At 39.6% G+C, this 19,404-nt stretch overlaps 1 protein-coding gene and 1 long non-coding RNA gene across 3 annotated transcripts in view; both read left to right on the forward strand.

The window, feature by feature from the left end:
• DCBLD2 (discoidin, CUB and LCCL domain containing 2) overlaps window positions 1-19,404 on the forward strand; it is a 428,333-nt gene that overhangs the window by 219,764 nt on the left and 189,165 nt on the right. The window lies entirely within an intron of this gene.
• Window positions 8,087-12,632, forward strand: LOC139593203 (uncharacterized). The gene is made up of 3 exons (XR_011680211.1): window positions 8,087-8,177; window positions 9,771-9,924; window positions 10,344-12,632. It is a non-coding gene; the product is annotated as an uncharacterized lncRNA (long non-coding RNA).

Here is a 19,404-nt window from a genome sequence, read left to right on the forward strand (position 1 = left end):
ATAAGGTTTTGTTCGGAGGTTTGGTTTTTTATTTCTCAAAATCTCTTTCTTTAAAAATGGATGCAATATCCAGGCCATTGACTTCCCTTTTGTGCAAAGTCATAGGATTTTCCCTTATGAGTGGTCAAATGAGGAATGTAACAGAACATCCATCAGTCAGGTTTCTGTGTTAACAGAAACCTGACTAATGGAGCCTTTCAGAGGTGAATAATTTTCTCAGCTTCCAGTTTTGGGGAAGAATTACTTGACAGCCGGCCACATTTTGGGAGCAGAATGTGCAGTGTCTGCGAGGCAGGACTTAGAGGTCTCTCACCTCCTGCTCAAGTGCTCCATCCCAGAGTGAGCTTTGTACAACACCAAGTGCTTTTCATCCACTCTTGAGAGTATGACCAGGTGTAGCAGTGGTTTTTGTTATACTTAGGTACACATACTCTATTCAAATTCAAACCCTTATCAAAGTAGATTAAATAGACTAATACTCATATGAAACAAAGCTTCCAAGTGGCTGCTTTCATGGCATTTCTAATTCAAACATTTCTGTATGGCTTAACCCGTTTGATAAGCAACTGGTTTGCTTCTTTTCTTCACCTGCTATGCAGGCATCTTCAATATAAAGAAAAATGCAGCAAATCAAATATGTCATTATTCACTTTGAAGAACATTATTTAAAGTTTTGGAAGGGTCATGCATTTCTGCCCTGCTTGACTGTTCTTGCTAAAAGAATCCTAGTTTGCTGCATGTGATACTTGAGAACTGTTGTAGGTCTACAGAACAACTTGATGTGTTCCAGGGCTGAACATATTTGTAACAGCCACATGGAAGCCATAACTCTTACTGGTACCTTTGAAAAGCAGAAAGTTTTCTAGTGCAACTGGAGGATCCAATTCTGCTCTTCATACTGCTGCCAAAAACTGAGACTAACTCCAGTTGAAGTCAGCAACATTGTTGCACTGAAATAATATAAAAATCAGAAATCAGTTTCTAGACATAACATTTTTCAGTTTTAACAATTAAACCAAGAAAAAATCCTTGAATTTGGCAACCTTTGTGTTTCTTGTCTGATCCCACTGACTCTTCCTTCAGCCACTTGTCTCTCCATTCATCCAGTCTCTCACAGGCACACAGCACTGGTTTCAGTCTGTGATTAGATTCATTACTTTTAACTACTCCTTTTTATTTATACTGTCCAGCACATACACCACTGAATGCTTCAGTGGGCTTCCTCTTCCATGCTGTTGGATAGTGGCAGTCATGTTATTCACAGAGAGAGAAAGAGGCTCTTTGCTTTAAGTTCCTGTGCATAGTCTAGAGGAATTTGGAGCCACCATTGCTGTCCTGACCCCAGTAGCACTAGCCTGGCTTGGCAGCAGGGCCCGCCTAGGGAGCGCTGACCATGCTTTGTGGGGCAAGAGCCTCCTGAGATCATAGATACTAGAAAATTAAGGGGTTTACAAGGGATGTATCAAATGCATTTTTTAAAAAAAGCTTTCACAAAGACAGCAAAAAGGCTCCTGGCAGGAGTGTCCCTTCCCATGCCAAATTTCATATATGTTCTTTAAAGTATTAAACAAATTGCATACAGGAAATGGCCTAATTTTTTCAAATGTGGGCAAAACTTATTTTTCCCTAACTTCCTTCTTAGAAACAATTGAACCATGACTCTTGAAATTTAAAAACATATGAATAACAACAGCCTGGAACAAACACCAGGCATGGAAAATTCAACTGAACTAGTAAAAGTTTAACTAAGTTATTACAGCATCTTAAAACATGATATGTCAAAAAGTCTCTTAGTAGCTATAGAATAACAGTGAAGCACATCCAGCATTTAGTTTGGATGGTTGATTAGGTAACAAATAGCATCACAGGAAGAAAAAAATGGAAATAAATGAATGGTGGGTAGTAATAGGTAGCACACACAAACTATAGAAGTTGTAGAAAAGTTTAGAAAGTATTTCAGAATATATGTGTTTTTTATATTTCAGAAATATATGTGTTTTTCTTAATATATTCTTTTCTAATAATAAGAAATGTTAGTGGCATATTTAATAACAGTAAGAAAAAATGTAAACCACATTGAAATGTTGCAAGGTGGTGATAAAGTGATGAATGCTTTCAAACATCTAATTATTTTCATGGCTAAGGATCTTGGGCGATCTTTTAACTTTTTCATTCCAGTCTGATATTTTTGTAAACCAGGCAGTCGACTCTGAGGCAGCCACTCTAGTTGCAGTGATATTAAGTCCCATTTCACCCATCCATGACAAAGAAAATTCTCCATTTTAGGAAACAAAACTATGTTGAAATCTACCTTTCCTATGCATTGTAATATGTGATTGTTAGATACCAATTGCACTACTAGTACACATCTAGACCATGGTACCGATGAAGCTTTCTGAAACCCTCTCTTGCACTTGGTTTTTCCACCTATTTCACCCACAGTTGATGCATCTTCTTTTCTATTGCTGAAAAATGAAGAATAGATTCCCTTTATTTGCTCTCCAAAAGGAGTTTTGCATCAAAGCAAAAAATAGCTGGTGTTCACTGAGATGAAGTGGCTCTAGCTGAAGTTCTTTGCCTAGCAGCTTACAAATAGTCTTTCCTTCTGAGGAGCAAAGATGTTGGCAACAAAGAGAAAGCAACCATTTACTGTTATATTCTACTATTATACCCACACACAGTGGCTTATGAAAGGTCATCAATCTTTGAGGGTGTCAGTACAGAACCTACCAAAACCACTGAATTTCCCTGTTTCTTGGGACCTGATCTTGCCTAGGACTCAGGAGTAACTATACATTTTTTTGGTCCCTCTTGTCGTCTATCTGCATTGCAGATGATTCCTATGGATAGACATCTGTATGAATGAGACATCTTGGCCTTCTCATTCGTCAGTTCTTGGGTAGTAAAAAAATAACTTGGGACAGTTGTACACCTCCTTTCCCACCTATTCCTGCCTGGAAAAGCTGTTTGTGTCTTTTGGGGAGCATCAGCTCAGGCTGGTCTCTTCCAACCATTCCATTCCCATCAGCCAATTTTGCTCCCTTATCCTGTACTATGAGGTTACCAACACATTATATGGATTTATTTTACTAAACAAAAAATAGCAGCTTCTCAAGACTGTGTAATCAGCTATAAATCTAGCTGGACCTCCAAATAGACACTGGTGCAACTTTCAGCATTTTCAACTGTAGTGAGTTAGATCGCACAACAGTAGAAAAAAATCTTATATTATCTTTAGTTGAAATAGAAGGGAATAAGTCCCAATCCATACACGGTTCTTTCCAGGGCTCCACACAGATCTTTCAGCAACATTGCCTGTCTGAAAGTCTTTATAAAAGCTGGAGCTTTGTTGTATGCCAGATACAGAACATTCTGACAAAAGAGTAAAAAAGCATATTCCAAAGAAAGGAATGCTTTTATATTTAATTCCCTGAGAATATTTAATTTCTTAATTTCTCTTAATTGCTTAATTGCTTAATTTCTCTTCCAATATACTTTCCCCAAAAAAAAGGCTTAATTTGATTTCATACTGTCTCTTTAACATGAAACATCCTAATATTTTCTCACTTGCCTAGATTTGCTTTTCCTAATATCTGCATTTATTGAATGAAGTAAAACCAGATTGCATTCTGCTTGGGCAGCAGATGTTGCAGAAATCTTCAGAAATTCGCTGTAGATGGCTAAGACTCTGTGAATCCTACATGATGCAGCACCATGCTAGGGTGTAGCACCCAAGATGTTGCATGGAGAGACACTGACAATCTAAGGAGAATTTTTCAATGGAAAGAACTTTCAAAAAATGGGTTAGTTTTCAGTAGGTTGATATGCTCGTGACCTTGCCAGACATGACAGAATACATTTCAACTAATCTCCCAGCCAAGACCTGTTAATTATCTCATGATTTATTTATACTGTAATTATCATTCAGTGTTATTATTTTCCACCCTTGGCTGGAAAGATGCATTTTCTCTGAAATATTGTGAAATACTTTCATCACTTGCAATTTTCATTTCTAATGTTGATGGCAGAGAGATGGATGGTATCCTTTTTATTGTGTTTCATGTTGTATAAAATCAAAAAGTTACTAGAAGAATCAGATGGCCTACACAGTAATGGTTGCACATGGTCATTATTAGTGATTTCTGCCATTTCAGGAGCTGGCACCCCTAAGGACTATGCTCTATTTTACCCAGGGCAAAACAAGTCAGGGAGAAGGACTGTGGCCATTAGTGTGGAAAAAAATGCACAAAGCAGTAAATCTAGAAAGAACAAAAATTGTAATCTTGATTTCTAGCATTGGTTGGTCAGAAACCATCTCTGTGGTTGTTTCTGCTTAAGGAAAGAATATCTTCTCACCAGAAGGTTAGTGTGTGAGACACTCCTATTTCATATCCTTTTAAAGCCCAAGGCCTTGCTTTTGATTTCACTTACATTTGGGTTTTACTTTAGCAGGCTAATTTAAACAAATATATGTCTGCTGTGAATGGGTCACATTTCCTGCTGTGCACCGGGAACAGCAAGCAGCCATTAATCCAGGATAATAACTTGTTATTTAACTCAGATTTACAGCTGCACATTGTCAATGGCCTCTCCCTCCTCACTTGCTTGTGCTGCAACAGTGTTTTCCAAAGTGAAGGTCGTGTTGCCCTTGAGGGCTATGGGAAGTATCAAAGGGTGGCTTGGAAGCTTCAGGAGAAGTGGTGATAATTGCAGGCAGCCCCAGCAGTGGTTCCACCGGGTTTGCTTTGGTGGCAGCTCTGGTGCAAGGAGTCCCTCTGCCCTTCTGCCCGCTGCCGGCTCCTGTCCTGCACACCAGCCCTGGGAGGCTCCCAGACGGGGCTGGGCAGTCACAGCATCTGAGCCAACAGGGGTTGGCCCAGCTGGTGAAATGCTTTGCTGCACAGGCACACACCCTGTCACAGCCAGATGTGTTTCCAGGCCCAGCTCTCCATGCAGACACGAGGTACCAGAGTGCTGCTGGCTTCATGCCGCCCGTGGCACCAAGCTGTGGATGCCAGGTTAAGCAGCAGAGCCACAAGCTGGGAGCTTGTAGTGTCAGGTCATTCAGGGTCGGGGAAAGTGGAAGCTGTAAATACTTGCTACAGTTTTCAAACTAGCCAGGAAAATACAAATTTACTTTAATTGCAGACAGTTTGTCTGCATGGAAGATGTGATTATGAAACTAATACAACGTATGTGAGCAGCCGTTCCGGATCAGACCAAAGTTCTTGTTAGCACTGTATCCTGCCTCCAACATGAGCCAAGAAGTATACAAAGTAAACAGGCATACTCAGTAGTTTTCCCCAAATACCCTCCTTGCTTCCAGCCCCTTGCAGCTCAGGGGTTTCTGAGCAACATATGGTTGAATTTAGCAGTCCTCAGAGGACTTGTCTTCTATGAATTTCTATTTCTCCTTGAACCCATGTAAAATTTTAGTATTTGCAATGTCCAAAGACAGTTTATGCCTTGATCTAGTAATTTCAGCAAATCCTTTCTTCTCTGCCTTGGCGAAAATGAGCTACAGCTCACACTTGGAGTCATACCAAGAGAGATCAGCCAAAAGCAGTGGATGGATTTGCCATGTTTCAAAAAGTTAAAGAAAACTCTTTTAGTTAAAAAGAGGCAATTTTGTCGCTGTCTGCATTGATTAATTTCTTCAAGAACATAAGAGACCTATTCTTTAGCTGGTGAGCACAGGTTTATCTTTACAGACTTCAACAGCAGCAAATTGCAGTTAAGCTTAGTTTGTAACTGGCCATCAACTGGCTTGTAACTTCTGCTTTTGTCACTGGGGGGTATTCTGGGGAGGGAATTGAAAGCAATGCTCCCTGCACAGCCATCACAAAATCAGAAAGTGAATTGCTTGGATTGGCATATGATGAGTTATTTGTTACCTAAAGAGTGGCAGGGTTCTCTGGTCATTGATGAAATATTTCAATAACGAAAATTCAGTATTTGATTTGTGCTCATTGGATCAAAGCTCTGCTAGCCTAATTTCTGCCAAGGATCCATTACGCTTTTATGCTGATTGCATGTTGCAAACAAGCTGTACAAATTCTCGCTGCTGATGCACTTTTCTTTAACAAAGGCTATCAACTGGATAGGTATACAGTGCAAGCATAAAACCTGTCTCATTTGGCTTCCAGTTTCTGTAGGTTGTTAATTTGCTTTATCAGATATTACTTGAGGTAGAATCATAGAATCATTAAAGTTGGAAAAGGTACCTCTTAAGCAGAATGTGTACTACCTTTTCTTTTGGTAAATTCGCATCACAGCCTCAATTCCTTGTTCACAGTAGCAAAAAATGTCCCCTTCAGAGGCTCATTTGTTTGCTCTTAGATTGTGTATCTAAGACTGAAAAACAGTATTAACCTGCATCTCAGCCTTGAGGACAGAAGCTGTGAAATCTCAAAATACCAAGTTGATGACTTCTAAGTGCATCTGTGCTGTGACATGATAGATGTGCATGTACAGTGAGTGCCAAGGAAAAATGTACTGTAACATGTATGTTAGAAGATTCTGTGGATTATCTCTGACAGGTAGCTCATTCCCACTCAGATTGCTCACTCACTCTCTCCCAGTTGAATGAGGGAGAGAGTTGAGAGGATGAAAGTGAGAAAATTTGTGTTTTGAGATAAAGGCATTTTAATAATAAAGGCAGTTGTGTGCAGCACAAGCAAAGTGAAGTAGTGAATTCATTCGATACTTCCCATGGACAAACAGGTGTTCAACCATCCCAGGAAGGCTGGGCTCCATCGCACATGTTGATGACTTAGGATGGCAAACATCATCACTGCAAATGTCCCCCCTTCCTCCTTCTTCTGTCAGCTTTTATTGCTAAGCACAGTACCTTATGGTGCGAATATCCCCATGGTCACTTGGGGTCAGCTGTCCCCAATGTGTCTCCTCCCAACCTCTTGTGCACCCTCAGCCTCGTTGTCGTGAGAAACAGTGCTGCACAAGCACTGATCAGAGTGGCTAAAACATCCCTGTGTGCTCAACACTGTTTTCATCACAAATCCAAATCATAGAACTGTAGGAGCTGCTATGAACAAGATTAACTCTATCCTTCCCAAAATCAATCCAAAGTCTGTATATTCTCCATATACTGTGCTGGGAATAGATTGATTTGCATGCCCTCACTTAGCAGTTCTAGAATTGACTGGGAGGTCAGTATATCCTAAACATTATAGTGACAGAGAAAATAAAGCAAAAACTTCAGTAGCTAGTATGAGTAAAAAGCCATGGATGTATTAAGATGTTATCTTTACCAGTTATCTTTTATCATCTAGGTTAACTCACTGTTTTCTTAGTTTCACCAATGCATCCTGTCAGTATTCAGAGAAAGGCTCCCAGAGGAATTGACCCAGAGCACTGACACACTGAATTGTTCTCAGAAGAGTTGCACTCTCTCTTCTCATCAGAGGGAGGACCTAGAAAGGCCTCTGGCCTGCTATTTCAGGTGCATGGAACTGGGTGACTTTATTCCCCCTTTTTCAGGGGGTCTAAGTGACTGAAAAATCACTTAATTAATATAAAGATTTAGTCTCCATAATAATTTATGTATTTTCAAATGTATGTGTGCTTCCAATATTATATATTTGAGTTTAATTTCTGTCACGTTACATACTCTGTATACAATGGTTCTCCTGTCTCTTTGTGTAATTAACGTACAACACACTTCATGATACCTCAGCAACCTGGAGCAGAGCTCTCAATCTGTGCAAGACAAGGCTGCCAGTGGAAGAGGACTAAAAAGATATGAGATCCCTTTCCATCACTGTTCCATCACTGTTGCTGGAGGATAGCAGCAGTGTTGCTCTCCTCTCACTGCTCAGCTGGCTTCCTGGTCTGTGGAATTAGGATAATGAGTGCAACCATGACCCTCAGTGAAATGTATTAATGGAAAATTGAGAAAATAAGTTTTATTTCAAGGTTTACATTGCTGAATGTTTGTGTAGGTGCTTTCTCATCAGTCAGATCTAGGATAACTTCTCAGCTGTATGCTCTGTGTACCTACTCTGTCTGCATCCTGACTCTCAGAAATACATACTGTCACAACTCCCTCTTTAAAATGCAGGGAACTATGGGTGCAGGGGGATCAGAGCCAGGTCACCAGGCTGAGCAGTCAAGGTGCCAGGACTGTGAAGAGTCCCATGGAACACGCCTGATTGCTGGTAATTGAGTGCTCTGAGCATGCATGCCAGCTGCACACACACACACACACACACACACGCACACACATATATACTGCGTGTATACACATATTAACACCCTTCTTTTCTTAATAGTTGGGTCCAGGTCAGAATACCTGCATTTCCCCTCTGCCTTTATTAAGGAACAAGAAGAAGGGATGCAGTTATAGTTGTCTTTTTCACTGACAGCTGTAGTGGCACTTTGTTAATGTTGAAATGTCCCTGTGGCACAGAGAATGTGTCTGGGAAATATCTGACCTGCTATCTTTAGGATGCCAGTGTCTGAATGCATCTTAAACCTTGCAGACATGAATGGTGTATGGATATGGCACAGCTGCTGTGAGCAGTCCTTTGCCTGCTGGGCTGTGCGCACAAAATACCTCTATCCCCTGTGTCCTGTCCTTTTGGTAGAGGCCACAGAGTAGAAGTTCTCATAACTTCTGTGGCCTGATTCATGCAGATCATGGACTCTGTAGAGCAGTGCTCTTGAAAGGGCACTAAAGTAACAAACACTTTGCATGATGAAAAGTAATATCAATGTAATGAAGGTAAATGTCATCTCATATTTTGACTGTCCTTGGTCCTCCCAGTCTCCTTCAAGGACCACATCTAACTTCTAAAACCCAAAAAACTTTCCAAATTGTCTCTTAATCATAGACCTTTTCTTTCAGTTGTACCAAACTACAATACTTTCCTTGTAGTTTTTTGCTTTAAATTGCATTTAAGGTGTAAGACATGCAATAAACAAGTCCGAACCAATGTCAGATTTCAGATCCAGTGTCTCACCAGAGCTAGACATGGAAGCTACCCAGTGCCCTGTGAGGTATTTAATAGGCTCAGAAATTTCTAAGAATTAAAAGAATGTGATTTTTAAAAAATATTTTCTTAAAAAAATATTACAATAAAATTTACAATTTTTTTCCCCCTAAGTTTCTAAACTTTATTAACTGCAGCTTCTATCTGTGTTTGAGGTCCACAGTATCTCTAGATAGGAGAATAAGAAAATTCTAAATCCTTAGCTTACTTCCAGTATATTTTTCTTTAAAATGCAAAATAATCTTTGTTCAAGCAGACAGAATGCTTGGTATTTGGCCTGGTAAGTTATAGATTTTAGGTCACATAACTGTACCTCAAGATAACTCACATAACTCATGTAAGGTTGACAACTTCTGAATACAGCTCGAAGAATAAAGGGTTTTTTTTCCTCTGTTCCTGAGTGGAAAAAGTTGGAGAAATTATTTAGATTTCATTTGGAGGGCTCAGGATAGAAACAACAAACAGGTGTTTTTGGGCAACTCCAAATATTTAATTCACTCTGAAACAAAATATTTTAATCTATTCTTTTGTCATCATCATTGCTTTTAAAATAAGCTTTTTGTGCTTTCTTATTTATAAGGTAGGTCTTGCTAATGAAAAAGGACATTTTAAACCAGATATAAAGATGTCAAAGCAGACCACTCTGGCTCTCCATAGACAAATGTTTCATATAAGGAGAATGAGAGAAATAGCTTTTTAGTCTTCAAAATTCTTTCAGTTGATCTTGGAACTAATTTTTGTCTGTTTCATTGCCTCCAGAGCTCCATTTCTTCTACCACATCTTTTGCTCACTCAGAAAAGAAAAAAGAAAAAGTGCCTAACTCTATTCAAAATAAACCCATCCAAAAACTGAAACTGATGCCAGGAAACCCTTTTTGCCTTAGCAGTATGTTCTGAAAACCTGCTCATACAGGTACTGTATGCTCTAGTGATGCAGATTTCCTGCAGCAGTTGATAATTGCCTACACCCCTGGCTGCCTTTGAGTGGAGCTGCAGCACTCATGCATAGAGGGGCCTGCTCCATGGTATGACCCAAAGGATCCAAGCAGCTTCTCTGAAACTGTTCAAGTGTTAGTGCAGGAGCAGGCACCTCCTGTCTTCCACACAGTCTCCCCAGAGGAGCTTAACCAGAGCTCTGCATCATGGCTGAGAGCATCAGCTACTCTGATCCAACAGCTGCCCATCCACCAAAGTCAAGGACCTTGAATTACATGCAGGGAAGCATAGTAGGACAATAGTGGGCTCCACAAGAAGGCAGCCTCGGACTTAAGGCAATAGTGAATGTTTTGCATGAGAAATACAGAAACACTTATGGGAAGATCTGTTCCACAGGAAAATTCTAGGATGACTGGCCCAGCTCTTTGGAACCACTGCCTGTCTGAAGGAGGACAGACCACAGCCCATACAACTGGCTACTAGAGCTAAAACAAATGAGTCTGCTGTTGTCAGTGAATGCTGTACCATGAATGTTTCTTCATTTCTGAACTTTCAGGTGCAGTACCTAAAATTGCATAATGTTCTTCAGCTACATTTTGTGGGAAATAGAAGGTGTCTCCTAGACTTGCCATATTCAGTCTCTCTCATTTGAAGAGTTTGCTCCATGTGTGTGGGAAGGAGGAAGGATAGAGTTTTCTAGAATACCTACTACACTCCTGAGCCCTAATTAAGCATATGCATGAGATGTATTTCCTTCATTCCTTGCCCTAATAGATGAGTTTTGTGCTTCATTTACAGAGCATTAAAAAAATTCATAGAGAATCCAAAAAGCAGACATGCAATTTGACTGAAAGAACTGGGAAACAATAATCCTTTTTCTCAATTCTGATTATCTTCATTTTATTCACCAAACAAAATGTGAAAACATGTTTTCAAGTGGAATTATTTGGAATCAGACTAAATGCACGATGTTTCATTTGTCTGAGATGTGGAAACTTCTGGATTTATTTAGGAAAACATTGCTTTGAAGGGAGTTCCTCAGAAGAAAGAAGAAATTAAATGTCATTTAGAAAAAATGCATACTGTGGCATAAATGATGAAATACAATTGCAAAATGTATAGCTTTCTCTCCTGGTTTTACTTTTTCTGGTTGGACCTTCTCCATAGGCCTGAACAGCAGCATCTAATTGTACTGAAATGTGGAAGAGTTTTTAGTGGTTTTGGGTGTGGGAGAATACAAAAGGACAACTTCTTGTTGCTCAGATCAGACTTACAAAGTTCTAATCTGACTGAAATTCCCAAGGGTGAAAAACAAGTGCACTGAAAGCCCATAAAAATCAATCGCAGTCCTTCTTTTTACTTCACTGACCTTTAGAAATGACTTTGAGGTTGAAATCCTGCGCTCATTAACTTCATTGGTTCTTGGATGGGGTCCACATAAAAGTGTTTACTACTTCCAGAGCATTTCTTCAGAACGTGGGGAGCTTCCCTGTGCTTGCTACATATCAACTTCATTGGCAAAGTGGAATCAGAATTCACACAACATTAGATCAAATGTATTTACTTCAAGCAGTCCTGCTGAATGCTACATCCCTCATCAAAATCTTGCAGATACTGAGGAGTTTTTCCTCTATGCTTGATTCTGCCTAAGGAATTTCTGCCACTTCCTCCAGGGGCTCTGTGCAGGTACAATGCTCCATATCCACAATCACTGCTCCTCACCGTCAGGGCTTCAAAATGTGGGTTGGAAAGGTATCATGACATTTTAAAATATTTAAACTGCCTTTTGACCTGCTTTTTCTCCTTCAGTACTGGGAGTGAAAACTTGGATACTTTTTAATAATAGCCAATTATCATGTAAAAAACCCAAGAGATTTAAGACTACATTTTCTCCCTTAAGGTAAGTACTGTCCAGAAACAACTGCAGAGGCAAACATTAGAAAAGCCTTTGTGGACACTTCAGTTACACTTTATTTAGATTCCTACCACTTCTGTGGCTACTACGGAGACAAGCTGGGACAGTGGTTCATGTGCTTCAAGTGATTGTGGTTAAAAATGCTTTTATGTCTATCTAAAGTTACCACCAATAACACAGGGCCCTCTACCAGCACAGTCACAGGGTATGAGTTCTTGGAAGCCATAATAACAGGATTGTTTCTCTTCCGGCATGTATGATCATTTTAACCTTAATTGTAGCTGTTCATTTATTAAAATAAATAACTCAGGAATATAACAAGTTTTAAATTCCAGCTGTTCAAACAGTCTTTTTATTTTCTTTGTGCACACAGTTCAGTGGGTAATTTATTGTATCCATTTTCTTTTTTTCCCTTTTTTTTCCCCTAAGAAATGTTCAGTATATTTTCCAGATATACTTGAGAATTATGCATTGAACTACTGGTGGTTCAACACGGGGCCATAACGAGAAATGAACTTTGCCCTTCATTAATAGCACGTGACTTATGATACTCACTGATTTCTGATTCTGATAATGATTCACAAAGTGATTGAGAGTGCCATGCTGCAGCTTAATATTCCACCTGTCCCTTTCCTCTTCCATTTACCTGCTAGCTTCTTTTTCCTGAACTTTGCTTCAATACTTATTAGTATCCACTGTGCCTTCTCCCAAAAGGATGCTACTCTTTATCCTTGAGATGTACACCAGACTCCATTTAACAGCCTCCTTTGAGATGAGAAACTCTGCTTTCTACATCAGACAGCTTACAGGGGTTACACAGGTATAGGTTCAAGGGCAATTCTTCCCCATGCTCCTCCAGTGAAGCCAGAGAAGGGCTTCCCCACCTCCATCCCCTAAAGGAAAAGGCAAGAGGGAAGAGAGGTTGTGGTCTCAAACGGTCCTCTCACACTCTGTCAGTCCTGAGGAGATGCAGAGAAAGGGAGGCAACTTGCAGCAGCAGAGAGGGTCAGTGCTGCTGGATGGTATCCAGGCATGATTCAGAGCACAAGATACAAAAATATTCTCAGGAGCTGGTTGTGATCTTAAACTGTTCATATACATTATTAAGTCAGACTGGAAGGGCAATAGAATCACTGAATCCAAATAGGGTCTGTAAAAAGGTCTTTCTTTTGCAGTTTTGTATTCTTGTTATCACACCATCTCACACATGAAGTGAAGATTTTCTTTCATTCAGCAATGCAAAACATATAATGAAGCACATAGTTTCACTTGTAGAAAGATAAGAGATAAAGGAAATAAAGGAAATAAAATTTTATATCTGCTAGAGAAATGGGACACAGAAATATGAATTCCTTGATTTTCATCAGCATTTAAAGTTGGCAGTACATTTTTCTGGCCCTAAAGCAGATATAGATCCCTTTTAAACCCTGCTTTGGTAAGGGAATAGTGTAAAATGTCCCTGTACATCAAACTAAGGACAGGATCGTCAGACCAATTATCTTCTGACCACAGACACTGTAAAACTCTAATGTAGTCAAGAAAGGCTGTAGCTGTCTAGAAAAGCTGTTCTGTATGGTGACAGGTTTAAATAATCTGGAAGACATCATGTAAGGTCTGCTTCTGCTTACATGCTTATGCCAGTTGCCTAATTCTGACGTGTAAATGATTCCCATATCCTAAAAATGGCAAAGCCTACATAATTCACCTCAAGTCACCCTGGAATTCTGAATTCAATTTGTGATAGGAGCCAATTAGTTCTGCTTCAGAACTTGTTTCCTTCCAAAAATGAAAAGAAAATCTCTGTGAAGGAGTGGGTGCTCACAGGACTACTGCCTCCTGATTTTCTCTGCATGGAGTTCTTCACACAGACTAATTGTCAGCACTTCTGAGTGTGTCATCCAGCTTCCAGCACATTATAAGATCCTCACTGGGGAAAACATATCATTAAGACAGTGTGCTGTCCCACAGGAGGCACTTGGCAGAAGGAATAAAGAAATAAAGTCAACTTGAAACTATAGCTGAACATTTGCAGACTGTTACAAAGCCTGCAACAGGAGAAATCCCCGCATGTTTCAGTTATATTGGCTCTCCTATGTCATGAATCCCATGACCTAGTCAGGTCTGTTCCACAGTTCACAAGATGTAATAGTGGGAGAGAATAGATTAAAGTTTACGAAGAAAAAGCAGCAAAGACAATAGAAGCAGATTTCCTAGCTTTTGATGAGGAATGTCTTATAAGAATTCTAAAAGCTGGCCTGTGTTCAGAAACATTTACTTAAAGTTCCAAATCCCAATAATGCTTCATGAAAAACACTTTAAGCCTTCTATTTAAAGGCAAGTGTTTGTGTCTGTGTGTGCATGTGTATGTGTGTTGTGGGGTCTGCATTTTAGTTCTTCACCTTAGAAAAGAAGTTGGTTTTGTGGTTATAAAGATCTATGTAGAGTACGGTATGTATGGTAGTGATGCTGCAGTTATGAGCAATGTAAATGCTTTTAACCCTAAAAGAGAACTAAAATGTCCAGATACCAAGAGAGACAGAGGGCTTGTCTGGAAAAAATTAGAATGTTGCTCTGAATAGTGACTAACAAAATATTCCCTTTCCACTTACACAGTAAATAAACTAGGATGAAAATAACTACTGTCCACAGGTATGAGAAAAATAGCTAATTCCTGTGACAACCATGAACAGATGTATGAGTAAACCTTTCCAGGTTTTACAAAGCTTTGCCTGGGGGCACCAGAAAGCTTCATAGCCTGGAATGATTGCTGATGTTCTACTGAATACCACACACGTTACCAACCACCAGAGAAGTCAAAGATACAGTGACTTTGTCTGAATCCCTTCCCCTCACTGCTTTGTACACATCAGCAAACATCCAGTCCCACACAGAACTTTCCAAATTGAAATCACAGATTGTGCTTCCCCTGAAATGTGCAAGCCATCTGCCACAACTCTGTTTGGGTTTGAGCCATTTCTTTGTGAATAGGTGCTTATCAGTTTCTCTTGTTATTTGTACTTTGAGGTAGGTGATGGGGGAGTCCAAGACCACCAGCACTCTCTTTGTCTGACCAGATGCATACAGAATTATTTTCTATAAATAATGGAAGAAGGCTCTGAAAAATGTATTCCTATTTATACTTTTATTGGATTTTTCATTAGTTCTGGCTGGTGTGTTTATTTTTAATGTGTTGAGGAATAAGAATAGAGAAGTTTTACATTATGACAAAAGTGCTAATAACATCAAAGAAAAAAATCTGTTTTACAAAAATGATGAAGAAAGTGTTTATGATTCACTATAAATGTATGCTGGTGTTTTCAGCAGGTGGTAGGAAGTATTTAAAGTACTAGTAAGCAGTATCTGTTTTCCCTTATGGATAGCTGAGATATTCCAGACAAAAGGACAGTTTTGTTTTGCCTTCTTTTGGTTTGGTTTGGTTTTGAAGAAAACCCTGATGAAGAAGCAGCCTTTTTATTCCTTTGACCTACATGATCTTAAAACCTGGTTTGCTCCCCCATAAAGAATTCCATAGCCAGTAATTCTAATCCCCAAAACACTCTCCCCAAACACTGTCTAAGACAAAGTCAAAACACATATATATTTTTTTACATCTTGTCTCAATGGAGCACAGCTGCTCTGTGGGCTGTGGACAGAAAGATGATCTGATGCACACTTCCTTTGAGCATACACAGGAGTATATATGCATCTACACTATATTTTTCCCACATAAATTATCCTGAACATTGTAAGAAAAATGTTATTCCCTCACAAAATGGAAATGGTCTCAATAATTCAATAATCTGAAGTACTGGTTTGATACAAGTGTCTCTTGCTTCCTTTTGAAGGCAGCAGATTAATGTATGTGTGTAAAAATAGGATGAAAAATCTAATTTAGAGTTAGAAGGGACCTGTGGAGCAGGACCATTAGAGTTATTTCACAGATCACAAGAGAGTTTGTGATCTCTTCTGGTCCAGTTTTTAATACCTCCAAAGAAAGAGAATCCATAACCTCATTGGCCATGAACTATAATTTCTTCATGTGCTTAAATTTTTAAATAGGAATCTCCATGGCCACCTGTCATGATCCGTCCTCACGGACAGGTTTCGTGATGGTTTGTGGATTTGATCTCAGGCTGCAAAAGAACCAACACGGCACAGGGGGTTTGCAGTAATAGTCAAAACAAATGCACCTTTATTGAATGACCACAGCAAAATGCGATAGAGGGATTAAGGGAGAGAAAAAGATAGAGAAAGAGAGAGAAAAGAGAGAGAAAGAGAGAAAGAGGGGGATATAGATACCAAACGTAGAGACGAAGTCCTTTGGTCCAGTCGACGATCCGCCTGTTACGTCGGGGAGATCTCCGACATCCAGTCCCTCTGGACTGCAATTATACTCTTTTTCGATGGAGGAAGGGAGAATGGGTTTTGCAACTGAATCAAAGGTAGTTTATTGTATTTTCGGGGGAAAGAATGGTATTTGGAAAGGGGGTACACTCAGCAGTGGGCAAGAGCCATTGTTTTCTTGGTCCAGTGGTCACAACCTGCAGGCAAACATCTCGGTTTGGTCAGCTTGCCTCCCCCACACACCTCCCCCGGGCTGGGGGTTTCAGTCCCAGTCCTTGGAAGGAGGACAGGGGCCTTTTCACATAGGGGTTTCATGTCTCAGTCCTTGATGGAGAGGCTTCTTACATCTCAGTCTGTCATGGTGGTTGTAAAACAGGTGAGGGTCTTCTGTGGGGGGACCACCCAAAACTCAGGAGAAGTTCAGCGAGGCCAAGAGGTGGGACAGCCTCCAAGGCTATTGTTGCAAAAAGGGCACGGTGCCCCCTTCTTCTTCTCATTGGGCTCAGTGTAGCATACAGCAAACAACACCTGTGAAAACAATAACTTAGCAATGCTCTCAGATCTCAGGCATATGACTTTCCCCTACAAGATCAGCAGACAGGAGGAGTCTTGTTTCTTCGGTGGTCTCCTCAATGATGATCATGAGGCAGATGAGGGATATTTCAGACAGACTCTCACACCACCTTACTATTTCCACAGTGAATTTAAGATTATGTATTCATTATTAGAAAAACAGAATTCAGCTCCTTGTATGATTAATTTATATTTCCTTTTCAGAAGGAAGACTTTGGAGCAAGGGAACATGTCAGGTTTACAGTGTTTATTAAACATAGCAGCAAGATAGGAAGGCAACAGACACAACCCGTAAGCTTAAGTTCCACTGGTCAGAGTAGAAAATGCTTTTCCAAAAGTCTCTGGAATTTTAAAAAGAAATTGTAATTTGATTTTCACCAAAAAAAAAATTTAGAGCATTCAGTCCATTTAGGACACACTTGACAGGGATATTTTAGTAAATGAACTTCTTTTGTAAAGAAAAGAAAATTATTCACAGGAAATTAATTCAGAAGTTTTATCCAGGAACCAGAACCTGAGTTTTAGGTTTGTCCCATGACCATAAAACACTGTCTAATGAAATAAGATGGTGTACACTTGCATCAGATAGCAGAGCAAACAAATGACAAACTGAGGCTGAGTAAGTAATGGCTGAATTCAGGAAGATGGCATCCTTGCTACAAATACCTTTCAAGCAGAGCAAACAGTGATATGTGCCAAGTTCAATGCTGGTAGCAGTTTTTCATACACCTCAAATATTGGTGCAGTCAGCGGAACATGTTATTTTAGAAATTTCTAAAACCAGGTTGGCTGCTGGATGAAAGGATAATCTACTTTCTCAGTGTTCCTGAACCTTCAAAATTTGCACCACTCCTAACAACAATCCCTAGGAAAATTTCCTCTATATACGTAATATTTGCAAGGATCTTGTCCTGAATGGAGGCAGTTCCTCTAACAGTGTCCTGAAAAAAAATTAGTTTTACCTGATGACCAATCTCCAATGCAGGCTGCTCTGCTGTACCTAACCACTGTTGTTCACTTTCTTGGAAATGCTTGGTAGCACATAAAATTGCTAAGGTCAATTCTTTTAAAATATCTGTCTACCCATAAAGCCAGATGCCTTGGGAACATCAGTGCAGTTTATGAATGTCTGAGAGACAGACAGGAGGAAAGAGTAACTGATACTTTGGTTCCCCATCCCATTTGCAATGTTTTGCTTCTCTAAAGTATGGTATCATTTAAGGAAGAAAGGAAGCACCTTGGTTGAACTTGATGGTCTTAGGGGCCTTTTCCAGCCTTACTAGTTTCTATGACCTTTCCTAATGTGGGGAATGTCACCACATTCAGTCCTGTGAATGGGCATAAGGTATTGGGTTTTTAACTTTTCAGACATCTAGGAGTAAATGTTATTTTTCCCCTTGAACAAGTGTGCTTCTTTCTTGTGAAGGCAAGTGTGGGAGAATTTGGAGCTTTATGTCTTATCCCTAAAGATGGGTGTAAATTTGAAAAAAAAAAGTGATATTTAAATAATACCAAACCCTCACCTATATTAAAACCTACAAGAGGAGCAGTAAAAATCAGATAAAATTCCAGAGGTGTTTTTCCAGAGGCTGGCATCCCTCAGCTGCATCTAGCTGCATCTTTGTTTCTCTGATCCAAAACTACAATATCCTCCTTAATAATCCAAAAGAAGAAGCAGAGTGACAGGCAAAGAGGGAAATCAGCAGGAGAAAAGTAACCTGGACTACATTTACATGCTGACCTTAAATCTGTGAACTTCTCTCTTAATAAGGTCCCCATAATTAATATAAGCATTAATATTTCATAAACAGCATTTCTATGAATTTTCATTCTTTGTATTGTAAAATTCCCCACAATAACCTCAGCTCTGCCCATATTGCCTTTGATATTTCCCTTGGAAAGAGACAGTATTGCTGTGAGCAGTCTGGTATAAATTACTACTGAATATGTGTGTACTCTTTAGCAAGATTGCTGCAATTAAATTGTATTTATAAGGTCAGAGTTCTGCCCACATTCTGTCAGACTGTCTTTTACCCAGCAGTGTTTGACACCATTTGAAGTAACTTCATTTCCTACCTCTCTTTGAAACTTAGTTAAAGTCAATTCACAAAACTCAAGTGGTTGAGATGGGAAGACAGACTCATAGACAAGTCAAATTTCTTTGAATAATTCCCACTTTTTGTCAGTTTCTTGGCTTGAAAGAAGACTGAATTAGTCTAGATATGTCCAGCCATCGACATATCCATATAAGACATGGACATAGACATGTTCAAAGGCATCATGACTTGGCCTCAGTGTGTATATAAAAAGTGGTCTTATTTACAGTGGTCTCAAAAGCTATAATGCTGACCCCACAAATGTCTTTTCACACTGTCATGACTCTCGTCTTATAATATTAAATTTACCTGCCTATGAAGTTAGAGTAATACAGAGGAGCAGCAGCTCAAGATTGTGACAGCCAATAGCTTATGGACCTTCTTATTGAAATGGTGGGTCATGAATGGGCAAATTTATTCTTAAGCAAACGATTACCCTTCCTGTTCAGGAAACACTTAGTCTGAGGACTCCAGACTAGAAAAATCAGTGTCCTCACACACGCTGAGTTTAGGTGCCCTACATCCAGAA

Source organism: Agelaius tricolor, unplaced genomic scaffold (genome assembly GCF_023055355.1).
Source record: "Agelaius tricolor isolate 1412-34295 unplaced genomic scaffold, bAgeTri1.0.p SCAF_9, whole genome shotgun sequence".
In the NCBI taxonomy this organism is placed as follows: Eukaryota; Metazoa; Chordata; class Aves; order Passeriformes; family Icteridae; genus Agelaius; species Agelaius tricolor.